Source organism: Micromys minutus (assembly GCF_963924665.1).
Source record: "Micromys minutus genome assembly, chromosome: 2".
Lineage (NCBI taxonomy): Eukaryota > Metazoa > Chordata > Mammalia > Rodentia > Muridae > Micromys > Micromys minutus.
The window spans coordinates 47,771,470-47,784,424 of record NC_137971.1 but is presented as its reverse complement, the minus strand read 5'-3'; the positions used below and the strand labels follow the sequence as shown (position 1 = coordinate 47,784,424).

The following is a 12,955-nucleotide window of genomic DNA, read 5'->3' as shown; positions in this document are numbered from 1 at the left end:
TTGTACATATGAAAACCACAAAAATGTACAGCAAAGTCCCTTTGTGCCTGATGCCTCCCTTCAGGAAATGACTAAGAATGCAGTTGAGCACACCAACCCTTAGATATAATTGGTAGTACACAGGTAAAACAACCAATGCTTTGACTGTAACATATTGACTTTCAAAAGTGTATTTATGCATTTTAAAAAATAGCATACAAAGTAGTGGGCTTTGTTGTGACACTTTCATTCATATCCTTATTTACCTTTCTCTCTCTGCTCTCTTCCCCTGTTCTCTGACCCTCCACCTAGCCCTCTTCTCCCCACAGCAACATTCTGATTTCATATCACATCTATTCTCTTACCCTCTCCCCATCTTTGTGTGGTGGACAGTGATTAATAGGGATACTCACAACTGGTCAAAGTGCAGAAAAGAAGAATGTCTCTGGGGGGCATTCAGCTATAAATGGAGCATCTATTTCACACTCCCTCCCATCAAGGCTCAGAAAACATTGTGAAAGTAGTAGGAGGAGAATGTAAGAGCCAGAAGTCTGGGAGAACTGAGGCTAAATAGAGGCTTCTAGATGTGACATGGCTGTTGCAGTCACGAGCTCACAGAAACTGAGACTGCCTTCTAAAGGCCTGCATGAATTCAGAAGGGGCACACAAGCCACTACCCACAAGAGCTCTTGACAGGAACTAACTGATGACTCTCAAGAGAGAGAGAATTAGTTTTCCTGAGGAGTGAAAAGATTGGAGACAGAGGACATTAGTATGAGTTGAAGAGAGAAAGATAATGCAATCATATTTTGATTTTTTTAAAATAAAAGCAAGTTTTACTCAATAATCAAAAATACAAAAGACTGAATATGCCAGTGGCGGAAATGGAAAATGGCGCCTGCTCAACCCTCCCAGGCGACTAGTAACTGTACGGAGCGACTTAGATCTGCAAAAGGTTGTAAACAAGTTCTTGCCAAGCCAATCTCTTCCTCGTCACGGGGCCTCTGCTTATGAGGGGGCAAACTTCTTCGCTTGTGCTTGAACCCTTTTCTCATATTCCACTCTGTTTTGGCAGTAAATTGTGTAGGCCTCTGCTTGAGTTGGGTCTTGAATATTTGGTTCATTTAGAAGTTCTTGAATTCCTAATAAGATTTGTTTGATCGTGATAGCTGCCCTCCAGTCCTTGTTTTCCTCCAGGATGGACAGGCACACTGCCAGTAGGATACATGTTTGGATGAAACAGTGGTGGCTCAAATTTACATTTCAGTGGTGAGGATGGATAGTCATCTTTGAAAAGCATCCGTAGCTTGAACAAGCCTCCTTCCCACGGAGTCTCCTTTTTTCCAGGAATAGCACACTCCCAGTTCATCAGGTTCATTGTGCCATCAGGGTTCTTTGTTGGGACAGCTACAAAGCCAAAAAGGTGGTCCTTCCTCCAAGCTTCCTTTCCTGGGCAAGTCAGCTGAGGACAATCCCCAACATATTCAAAGTCCCTGGGCGACCACGGCCCGGAACGTCACGGCAGCAGAGGCGGCAACGCTCCTTTTCATATTTTGATTATAATAAACATAAATGAGCAAATAATATACTCTGATGTAGAAAATCAATCAGGAATAAAATGTATCACACACAAAGAGCATACTGGTAAAAACTGAAGACATCTATATTATTCAGCTTCAGGTTCAAAATGACTTTAACTATACTAGTACCTGACTTGAACTGCCAGATCTAAGTGAATAACCCTCACTATGGAACTAGAAAAAATATATATATGTGTGTGTGTGTGTGTGTGTGTGTGTGTGTGTGTGTGTGTGTGTGTGTGTCTCACAACAATTGAAGAAGGCATCATAATTTGAAAAAGGTATTGGAGTGGGACAAGAGGGCTGGAAATAACGAGTCCCTGTCTATCAACTACAAGTGGATACTTCACTGTTGAACATTTTGGCTAAGGTCACCCTCCAAAGGGTCCTGAGTGTCTCTCACATCCAGGGTTTCTAATATTTATGGAGGATCCTCCCATTTCCCCCCAACGAGGCTGCTAATTTCTATCCATTCTCTTAGCTCTCTGGGCTTCTCTCCTGCCTACCCCCCAGACCTTCCACAAAGAAGCAAAAAAGATTGTAGTTTCATAACATACCAGTGAGTCTTGGTGATCTCTAATGGAAGACTTGGCTAGAGATGTTCACATGCTAAAATAAAATCTTTTTATTTTATATTAGAGCTTAAAAGGCCAAATAAAGAATTGGAAAGTTGGTCCCTGCAGCCTTTTCATCACAGGCAGTATTCTGCGTCTGTTTAGCACTCTGTCCTTGTCGTTACATATAGAAGAGGAGGGAAGGAGTACCCTGTGTAGTATTTTATCATGTGTCTCATGCGCTACAGATTTCATTAATACCAGGACTATCTACCCAGGTTGGATATTTTACTAGACAATGAGTCAGAGACTATTTTGTAGCTAAGGTTCCTTCTCTCTCTCTTTTAAAATGGGATATTCTCTGTATTTACATTGTTAACTTTATCCCCTTTTGCCAAATCCAACCACCACCCCCCTTTCCATTGCCTCCAGAAAAATGCTCCCTCTCCCAACCACTTTCTCCCACCTCAGCACCTTGGCATTCCTCTACACTGGGAAAACAAGCCTTCACAGGACCACAGGCCTCTTTTCCCACTGATGCCAGGGAATGCTATCATCTGCTGCATATGTACCTGGGGCCATGGGTCTCTCCATAACAACTCATTGGTTGGTTTTTTTAGTCACTGAGAACTGTGGTGGGTTTGGTTCGTTGATCATTTTGTTCTTCCCATGGGGTTGCAGACCCTTTCAGCTCATTCAGTTCTTTCTCTAGCTCCTTCTTTGGGGTCCCCGTGTTCAGTCTGATGATTAGCTGCAAGATTCTTACTCTGTATTATTATGGCTCTGGAAGAGCCTCTGAGGAGGCATCCATATCAGATTCCTGACAGTAAGCACTACTTGGCATCAGCAATAGTGTGTGGGTTTATCTGCATATTGGTGTATCTCCAGGTGAAGCAGTCTTTGGATGACCTTTTCTCTAATCCCTGCTCCTCTGTTTGTCCCATTATTTCCTTCCATGAACGTTTTGTTCTACCTTCTAAGAAAAACTGAGTGATTCATCTTCCGCTCTTCCTTCTCTTTAAGCTTCATAATTTCTGTGAATTGTCTCTTGGGTATTCCGAGCTTTTGGGACAAGTATCCACTTATCAGTGAGTACATACCATGAGTGTTCTTTTGTGACTGGGTTACCTCACTCACTAGTTTCATCCATTTGCCTAGGAATTTCATAAAGTCATTGTTTTTAATAGCTGAGTAGTACTCCATTGTGTAAATGTACCACAATTTCTATATCCATTCCTCCATTGAAGGACATCTGGGTTATATCCCTCATCTGGCTATTACAAATAAGACTTCTATGAACATGGTGGAACATGTGTCTCTGTTAGATGTTGGAACATTTTGGGGTATATGCCCAGAAGTGGTATAGCTGGTCCTCAGGTAGTACTATGTCCAAATTTCTGAGAAACTGCCAGACTGATTTCCAGAGAGGTTGTACCAGTTTACAACCCTAGCCAACAGTGAAGGAGTTTTCCTTTTTCTTTACCTCTTCATAAACTTCTGCTGTCACCCGAGTTTTTGATCTTAGCCATACTGACTAGTGTGAGGTAAAATCTCAGGGTTGTTTTGACTTGCATTTCCTTGATGAGTAGGAATGTTGAACATTTCTTTAGGTGCTTCTCAGCCATTCAGTATTCCTCAGTTGAGAATTCTTTGTTTAGCTCTGTACCCAATTTTTAATAAGATTATTCGATTCTTTAGAGTTTAACTTCTTGAGTTCTTTGTATATATTGAATATTAGTCCTCTGTCAGATGTAGGATTGGTAAAGATCCTTTCCCAATTTGTAGGCTTCAATTTTGTCCTTTCGATAGTATCCTTAGCCTTACAGAACCTTTGCAATTTCATAAAGTCCTATTGGTCAATTCATGAATGTCAAGCATAAGCCATTGGAGTTCTGTTCAGGAAATTTTCCCCTGTGCCTATGTTTTCTAAGGTCTTTTCCACTTTCTGTTCTATTAGTTTTAGTGTACTGTGGTTTATGTGAAGATCTTTGACCCATTTGAACTTGAGCTTTTACAAAAAGATAAGAAAGGATTGATTTGCATTCTTCTGCATGCTGACTGACAATTAAACCAGCACCATTTGTTGAAGAGGCTGTCCTTTTTCCATTGAATGTTTTTAGCTCATTTGTCAAAGATCAAAAGACCAAAGGTGTGTGGGTTCATTTCTCAGTCTTCAATTCTGTTTCATTGATCTACCTGCCTGTCTCTGTACCAATACCATGTGGTTTTTATCACAATTGATCCTTAATGGAGGTTGAGGTCAGGGATGGTGATTTCCCCCAGAAGTTCTTTTGTTGTTGGGAAGAGTTTTCACTATCCTGTGAATTTATTATACCTAATGAATTTGAAAATTGCAAACTCTATGAAGAATTGAGTTGGAATTTTGATGGGATTGCATTGAATCTGTGGATTGCTTTTGGCAAGATGGCCATTTTCACCATGTTGATCTTTCGAACCTATTAGCATGAGAGATCTTTTCATCTTCTGAAGTGTTATTCAATTTCCTTCTTCAGAGACTTGAAGTTCATGCCATACAGATCCTTCATTTGCTTGGTTAGGGTCACCCTAAGGTATTTTATAGTCTTTGTGACTATTGTGAATGTTATCATTTCTCTAATTTGTTTCTCTGCCTGTTTATCATTTGAGTAGGGGAAGGGTACTGATTTCATTGAGTTAATTTTATATCCAGCTATTTGCTGAAGTTTTTTTTTTTTAAGTATAGGAGTTCTCCGATGGAATTTTTGGGAGCATGTAAGTATACTATCCTATCATCTGCTAATAGTGATATTTTGACTTTTTTCTCTCCAGCTTGTATCTGTTGAGGCCTGTTTTATGACTGACTATATGGTCAGTTTTGGAGAAGGTGCTGATGGCTGAGTGTGGGCTCTGCCTGTGGTTCTGCACCTAACCTTCCTTCTCTTTATGTTATAAAAAGTTCCTGGAGACCCAGTAATTCCACTTCTGAGCATACAGCCAAAAGATGCTCTAATATACAATTAGGACATATACTCCACCATGTTCATAGCAGACTTATTTATAATAGCCAGAAGCTGGAAAGAACCCAGATGTCCTTCAGTAGATGAATGGATACAGAAATTGTGGTATATTTACACAATGGTGTACTACTCAGCTATTAGAAACAATAAGTTTATGAAATTTCTAGCAAATTAGATGTATCTAGAGAATATCATCCTGAGCAAGATAACCCAGTCACAAAAATAACAGACATAATATGTAGTCACTTAAAACTGGATACTAGCCCCAGAAAACTCTGAATACCTAAGGAACAAATCACAGAACATATGAAGCTCAAAAAAAGAAAGGCCAAAAAGTGGAAGCCTCAGCTCTTCTTAGAAAAAAATCCAATAAGTGTATAGCACCTTCTCAGAATGGTGTAACCTATACCTTAAATCATTAATAACTCAAGAACTAAGAAGATAACCTTATGGCAAATTTTGGTATTTAAAAATCATTATGTTTAATCGATATACACCAAGAAAACTTTGACTATATTCATAATATGTTTTGTTTTACATGTACTTTATACTTATTGTAACTAGTAAGATTTAAATGCATACTATCAAACCTTTTTAAAAAATCAAGTACAGACAAAAATATATTCATATAGTTTTATGCCAAAATGCCTTTAAAAATCTGTACATGTATCTTTGTTTTTTAAAATAAAGTATTTTTCAAGGAAGATGTTACATTTATTAAAACAAAAACAATGAATTGCGATCTAAGTTTTAAGAAAAAATAGTACCCAAGAAATTAGGGAAGGGATACCCTTCCTCTGACTGTTTCCATGTTCTGTTCTGTTCTACAAATACTTTATGCTTATGGTAACTAGTAAGATTTCAATGCATACTATCAAATCTCTAAAAGAATTAAGTACCGACAAAAATATATTCATTTAGTCTTATGACAAAATGCTTTTAAACATCTGTACATATATCTCTCTTTCTAAAATATAGTTGTAAGGGAAAAAAGCTGCCACTAATATTTGTGTCAATGGGAGAAGTGTGGATGAGAAGTCTGCAATTACATACAATATTTTATTTATTTGATGAATGGGTTTTACTATATATCTAAGCCTAGATTGGAACCCACCTCGCTTCTGCTTTTTCCTATCGAGATCTAAGGCATCCACCACGCTCAACGAAATATCTAATTTCTGGTTTACTGCAGTTGCTGCTATGAGTTTGTGCTGCACACTGTTGTGTCACTTCACAGTTGTCCAGTGGATATGACAAACCAAGGCCTCTCCACCCACATACACATCTTGTAAACACTCACTATGCTCATCTCCGCGTTGCAGTTACCAGTAAGTTTGTAACAAAAATATTCTTAGTATTTATATGCTACTGCACACACACACACGCACACACACACACACACACACACGTTTCCATTTGTACAGTATATTTCAGGCCCTTAATATGATTCAGGATAGGCAGGTCAAAACCAAGATAAATTTTATAATATAATACTCACTTTGAGTTACTGATGATAAGCCCTGTTATAGAGTAGAGCCTTTAGATAAGTAGTTTTTTAGAAACCCACATTTACATATCCACTGTGCCATACATATGCCTTTCTCAGAATGAAGATGAATGGATCTAAATTTATTGTGTATGGAGGCTTATTAGGGAGAAAGAAAATGAGACAGGTAAATCCCATACATGTACATGTGTATAGGTGTCTGTTTATAAGCCTCAATGTGTGAGGACATGCCTAATTTTGTAGAGATTGAAGCCCCAAGGGAAGGTTGATGTCTGGGGGAGGGGCAGGGATCACTCACTCAGGAGAGGAGAATGGGGTAAAGAACTCTGGGAAGGGGATCAGATGGGAGGTCAACATTTGAGATGTAAATAAGTAAAATAATTAATTTTAAAAAATAAAGAAAACATGCTACTTGGAAAGATAATTTAAGTGTTTTTAAACCAGAGTATTAAAGAATATTTTTAATCTAGCTTAGGCTGTTTGTTAGTTCAAAAAACTCTGCAACATACTTCCTATGCAAATTTCTACTAATTATATGTGGACATATAAAATATGTACCACATAATTATATGTGGTAGTAGAATACACTAAAGAAAAACAGTGGGTTTTGCCAAGTGGCTGATGCCAAGAGTTGCTTTTCTGTGCACACTGTAACTATTGTATTATAGAAAAAACACTATTATTCATATATCTACTGCAGCATAGTCATAAAGCATATTCATGTCTGACATACAAAGAGGCTAGCATTCAGGAGCTCTTGACAGTGCTCAAATGCAACCATTTTCTTTCTTTTTTCCTTTTTCTTTTGCATTCTATATTTACTTTTTATTGGATATTCTCTGTGTTTACATTTTAAATATCATCTCCTTTATCCCCACTCCCCTTCCCCCTCCCCTCCTTGCTTTCATGAAAATGCTCCCTCTCCCAACCACCTTGCCCACCTCAGCGCCTTGGCAGTCCCCCAAATTAGGAAAATGTGCATTCACTGGACCAATTTCTCTTCTCCCATAAATGCCAAATAATGATATCCTCTGCTACATATGGAACTGGACCCCTGGATTCTCAAAGGTTGGTGTTTTATTTCCTCTGAGTTCTGGAGGGTTTGGATGATTGATAGTGTTGTTCTTCCCATGGGGTTGCAGACCATTTCTGCTCCTTCAGCCCTTTCTCTAGCTCCCTTATTGGGGACCCAGTGTTCAGTCTTATGGTTTGCTGCAAGCATCCTCAACTGTATCTATATGACTTTGGCAGAGCCTCTGAGGAAGCATCCTTATCTGTCTCCTGGCGGTAAGTACTTCTTGGCATCAGCAATTGCACTTGGGTTTGGTGGCTTCATATGTGGTAGATCTCCAGGTGAGGCACTTTCTGAATAATCTTTTCTTCTATCCCTGCTTCTCTATTTTTCCCTGTATTTCCTCCTGTGGGTGCTTTGTTTTACCTTCTAAGACAGACTGAGAGAGGCATCTACCTTCTGTCATTCCTTCTCATTGAGCTTCATAATGTCTGTGAATTGTTTCTTGGGTATTCTGAGCTTTTGGGGCTAGTATCGGCTTCTCAGTAAATACAAACCATTTGTGTTATTTTGTGACTGAGTTACCTCACTCAGAATGATAGCTTCAAGTTCATCCATTTGCCTATGAATTTCGTGAAGTCATTATTTCTAATAGCTGAGTAGTACTCCATTGTGTAAATGCATCACAATTTTTTGTATCTATTCCTCTGCTGTAAGACATCTGGGTTCTTTCCCACTTCTGACTATTATAAATAAGACTGCTATGAGCACATTGGAACATGTGTCCTTGTGCTGTGTTGGAGCATCTTTGAAGTCTATGCCCAGGAGTGATACAGCTGGGTCCTCAGGTAGTACTATGTCCAGTTTTCTGAGGAACTGCCAGACTGATTTCCAGAATGTTTGTACTCACTTGCAATCCCACCAACAAAAATAGAGTATTTCTCTTTTTCCACATCTTCGCCAGGATCAGCTGTCACCTGGGTTTTTGATCAGATCCATTCTAACTGGTGTAAGGTGGAATCCAAGGGTTGTTTTGATTTGCATTTCCCTGATGACTAAGAATGTTGAAATTTTCTTTAAGTGTTTCTCAGATATTTGAGATTCCTCAGTTGAGAATTCTTTGCTTAGTTCTATACCCCATTTTTTAATAGGATATGTTTTTCTATGGAGTCTAACTTCTTGAGTTCTTTGTATATATTGGATGCTAGCCCTCTATCAGACGGAAGATTGGCAAAGATTCTTTCCTAAACTGTTGGCTGCCATTTTGTCCATTTGATAGTGTCCTTAGTCTTACAAAACCTTTGCAATTTCATGAAGTCCCATTTGTCGATTCTTGACTATAACCAACATGTCTCTGATGCAGGTGCTTTTCGGTTCACCCTAGTCATGGACATGGTTTAATAAATCTAACAGAGAAGCCTTAAATAACAAAAATATCAAGCCATTGTTGAATGCTTTTAGTCAGTTACCTGGCAGTGAAAATGAAAAAAAAAGTATCCTTGACCAAGCTTTCAGGGGTGTTTTAGAGGAAGAAATTATAAATCATTCAGCATGTGGGAATGTTTTAATATCTCTTAACATCAATGGACTCAATTCTCCAATAAAAAGACATTAGACTTTCAGACTGGATACATAAACAGGAATTTTTCTGCATACAGGAAACTCATCTCAGAGACAAAGACAAACACTACTTCAGATTAAAAGGCTTAGAAAAAAAAACTCCAAGCAAACGGTACCAGGAAAAAAGTTGGAGTAGCTATTCTAATATCAAGTAAAATACACTTTCAAGCAAAAGTTATCAAAAAAAAAAAAAAAAAAAAAAAAAAGATGAGTAAGGACACCTTTTACCCATCACAGGAAAAATCTCTCATGATGAACTCTCAATCTTGAACATTTTTGCTCCAAATACACAGGCACCCACTTTCATAAAAGAAATACTACTAATGTTCAAAGCACATATTGTGCCACACACAATAATAGTGGGAGACTTCAACACCCCACTGTCATCAATAGACAGGTCATGGAAGCAGAAAGTGAACAGAGACACAGCAAATCTAGCACATGTTATGAACCAATTAGTACAAGAAATTTCATCGAAAAACAAAAGAATAAACTTTTTTCTCAGCACCTCATGGCACCTTCTCCAAATTGACCATATAGTTGGTAACAAAGTAGTCTTTCAATAGATACAAGAAGATCAAAATACTCCCATGCATAATATCAGATTACCATGGACAAAAGCTTGTTCTTAACAACAACAACAACAACAACAACAACAAACCCAAAAGCCAACATACATATGGAAGCTGAATAATGCTCTGCTCAATAACATGGTAAAGGGAGAAATAAAGAAAAAAATTAAGGATTTTTAAAAATTTAACAAAAAATGTAAGCACAACATACCCAAACTTATGGGCTGCAAAGAAAGCAGTACTAAGAGAGAAAACTCACAGCTCTGAGTGCCTCCAGAAAGAAACTGTAGAAAGCATACACAATCAACTTGACAGAACACCTGAAAGTTCTAGAAGAAAAAGAAACAGATAAACCCAAGAGGAATGGATGGTAGGAAATAATCAAACTCAGAGCAAAACTCAAACAAATAGTGACCAAAAAGTACTATACAAAAAATCAACAAAACCAAGACCTAGTTCTTTGAGAAACTATACCACAAAATAGAAACAGAAAGAACACTACCCAACTTGTTCTTCAAAGCCACAATTATATTCATACCTAAACCACACAAAGACACTATAAAAAAAGAGAACTACAGACCAATTTTCCTCATAAACATTACTGCAAAAGTACTCAATAAAATTCTTGCAAACTGAATCCAAGAATACATTAAAGCAATCATCCACCATGATAAAGTAGGCTTTTTCCCAGGGGTGCAGGGATGCAATGTAATCCACCATGTAAACAAACTGAAAGGAAAAAACCAAATGGTCATCTCATTAGATGCTGAGAAAGAACTTGAGAAAATTCAATACCCCTTCATGATAAAAGTCTTGGCAATATAAGGAATCCAAGACCCATACCTAAATATAGTAAAAGCAACATACAGCAAACCAGTAGCCAACATCAAACTAAATAAAGAGAAACTTGAAGCAATCCCATTAAAATCAGGGACTAGATAAGGCTGCCCACTCTCCTCCTACTTATTCAATATACTACTGGAAATTCTGGCCAGAGTAATTAGACAACAAAAAGAAGTCAAATAATTATATATTGTAAAAGAATAAGTCAATATATCACTATTTGCAGGTGATATGATAGTATACTTAAGTGACTCCAAATATTGCACAAGAGAACTTTAATAGCTGATAAACACCTTCAGCAAAATGACTGGGTATAAAATTAACTCAAACAAATCAACTGCCTTCCTCTACTCAAGGATAAACGGGCTGAAAAAAAATTAGAGAATCGACACCCTTCACAATAGTCACAAAGACTATAAAATACCTTGGGGTGACCATAACCAAGCAAGTGAAGTATCTGTATGACAAGAATGTCAAGATTCTGAAGAAGTAAGTTAAAGAAGATCTCAGAAGATGGAAATGTCTTCCATGACTTTGGATTGAAAGGATCAGCATTATAAAAATGGCAATCTTGGCAAAAAGCAATCTACAGATTCTATGCAATCCCCATCAAAATTCCAACTCGATTCTTTTTAGATATGGAAAGAGCAATTTTCAAATGCATCTGGAATAACAAAAAACCTAGAATAGTGAAATCTATTCTCAACAATAATAGAACTTGTGGGGGAATCATAAATTCCTGACCTCAAGCTATATTACAAAGAGATTGTGATAAAACTTGCATGGTATTGGTACAGAGATAGGCAGGTAGATCAATGGAACAGAACTGAAGACCGAGAAATGAACCCACACACCTATGGTCATTTGATCTTTGAGAAAGGAGCTAAAAAATTTCAGTGGAAAAACAGTGTCTTCAACTGGTATTTGTTCAACTGGCAGTCAGAATACAGACAAATGCAAATTGATCCTTTCTCATTTCCCTGTAGAAAGATCAAGTGTAATTGGATCAAAGACCTCCACATAGAACCAGGTATACTGAAATTATTAGTAGAGAAATTGGTGAAGAGCTTAGAATACACAGACAGAGGAAATATTTTCTGAACAGAACACCACTGGCTTATGCTCTAAGATCAAGATCGACAAATGGGACCTCATGAAATTTCAAAGCTTCTCTAAGGCTAAGGACACTGCCAAGAAAACAAAATGGCAGCCAACAGACTGGGAAAGTATCTTTACCAATCCCACATCTGATAGAGAGCTAGCATCAAGTATATACAAAGAACTCATTGGGTACAAAGTGAAACAAAAAATTCTCAACTGAGGAATATCAAATGATTGAGAAAAACACAAAGAAATTCTCAACATCCCTAGTCATCAGGAAAATGCAAATCAAAACAAACCTGAGATTTCACCTCATACCAATCAGAATGGCTAAGATCAAGAACTCAGATGACAGCAGATGGTGGCGAGGATGCGGAGAAAGAGGAACAACCCTCCACTATTGGATATAATCACTCTGGAAATAAGCCTGGTAGTTCCTCAGAAATTTTGGACATAGTACTACCTTAAAACTCAGATATTCCTCTTCTAGGCATATCCCCCAAAGATGTTCCAACATATAACAAGGACACATGCTCCACCATGTTTATAGCAGCCTCATTTATAATAGCCAGAAGCTAGAAAGAACCCAGATGTTTTTCAACAGAGAAATGGATATAGAAATTGTGGTACATTTACACAATTGAGTACTACTCAGCTATTAGTAACAATGACTTCATGAAATTCATATGCAATGAATGGAACTAGAGACTGTCATCCTGAGTGAGGTAACCCAGTCAAAAAAGAATACTTATGATATGCACTCACTGATAAGTGGATACTAGCTCTGAATACCCAAGAAACAATTCTCAGACATTATGAAGCCCAAAAAAGAGGATAGTAAAAAATGGGAATGCCCCAGTCCATCTTAGAAGGGAGAACCATACACTCACAGGAGGAAATGCAAGGTCAAATAGAGGAATATGAATTTAAGAAGGAATCATTAAGGGGCTGCCTCACCTGGGGATCTACTACATGTGCAGCCACCAAATCCAGGCACTATGGCTGATGACAAGAGGTACTTACTGGCTCGAGCCAGATAGAGATGCCTCCTCAAGGACTATGTCAGAGTCATATAAATACAGCTAAGCATGCCTGAGGCTAACCATTGGACTGAACATGAGGACCCTGGTGAGGGTGCTGGGAAGGGGACTGGAGGAGCTGGGGATAATGTTTTGGCCTCATGGGAGGAGC

General features: G+C 38.1%; 1 pseudogene across 1 annotated transcript; it reads right to left on the bottom strand.

Moving 5' to 3' along the window:
• Positions 1-987: 987 nt before the first annotated feature.
• Positions 988-1,461, bottom strand: LOC308416348 (SUMO-conjugating enzyme UBC9-like; annotated as a pseudogene). Its single transcript has one exon. The product of its transcript is annotated as an SUMO-conjugating enzyme UBC9-like (transcript).
• Between the last annotated feature and the right edge of the window lie 11,494 nt (positions 1,462-12,955).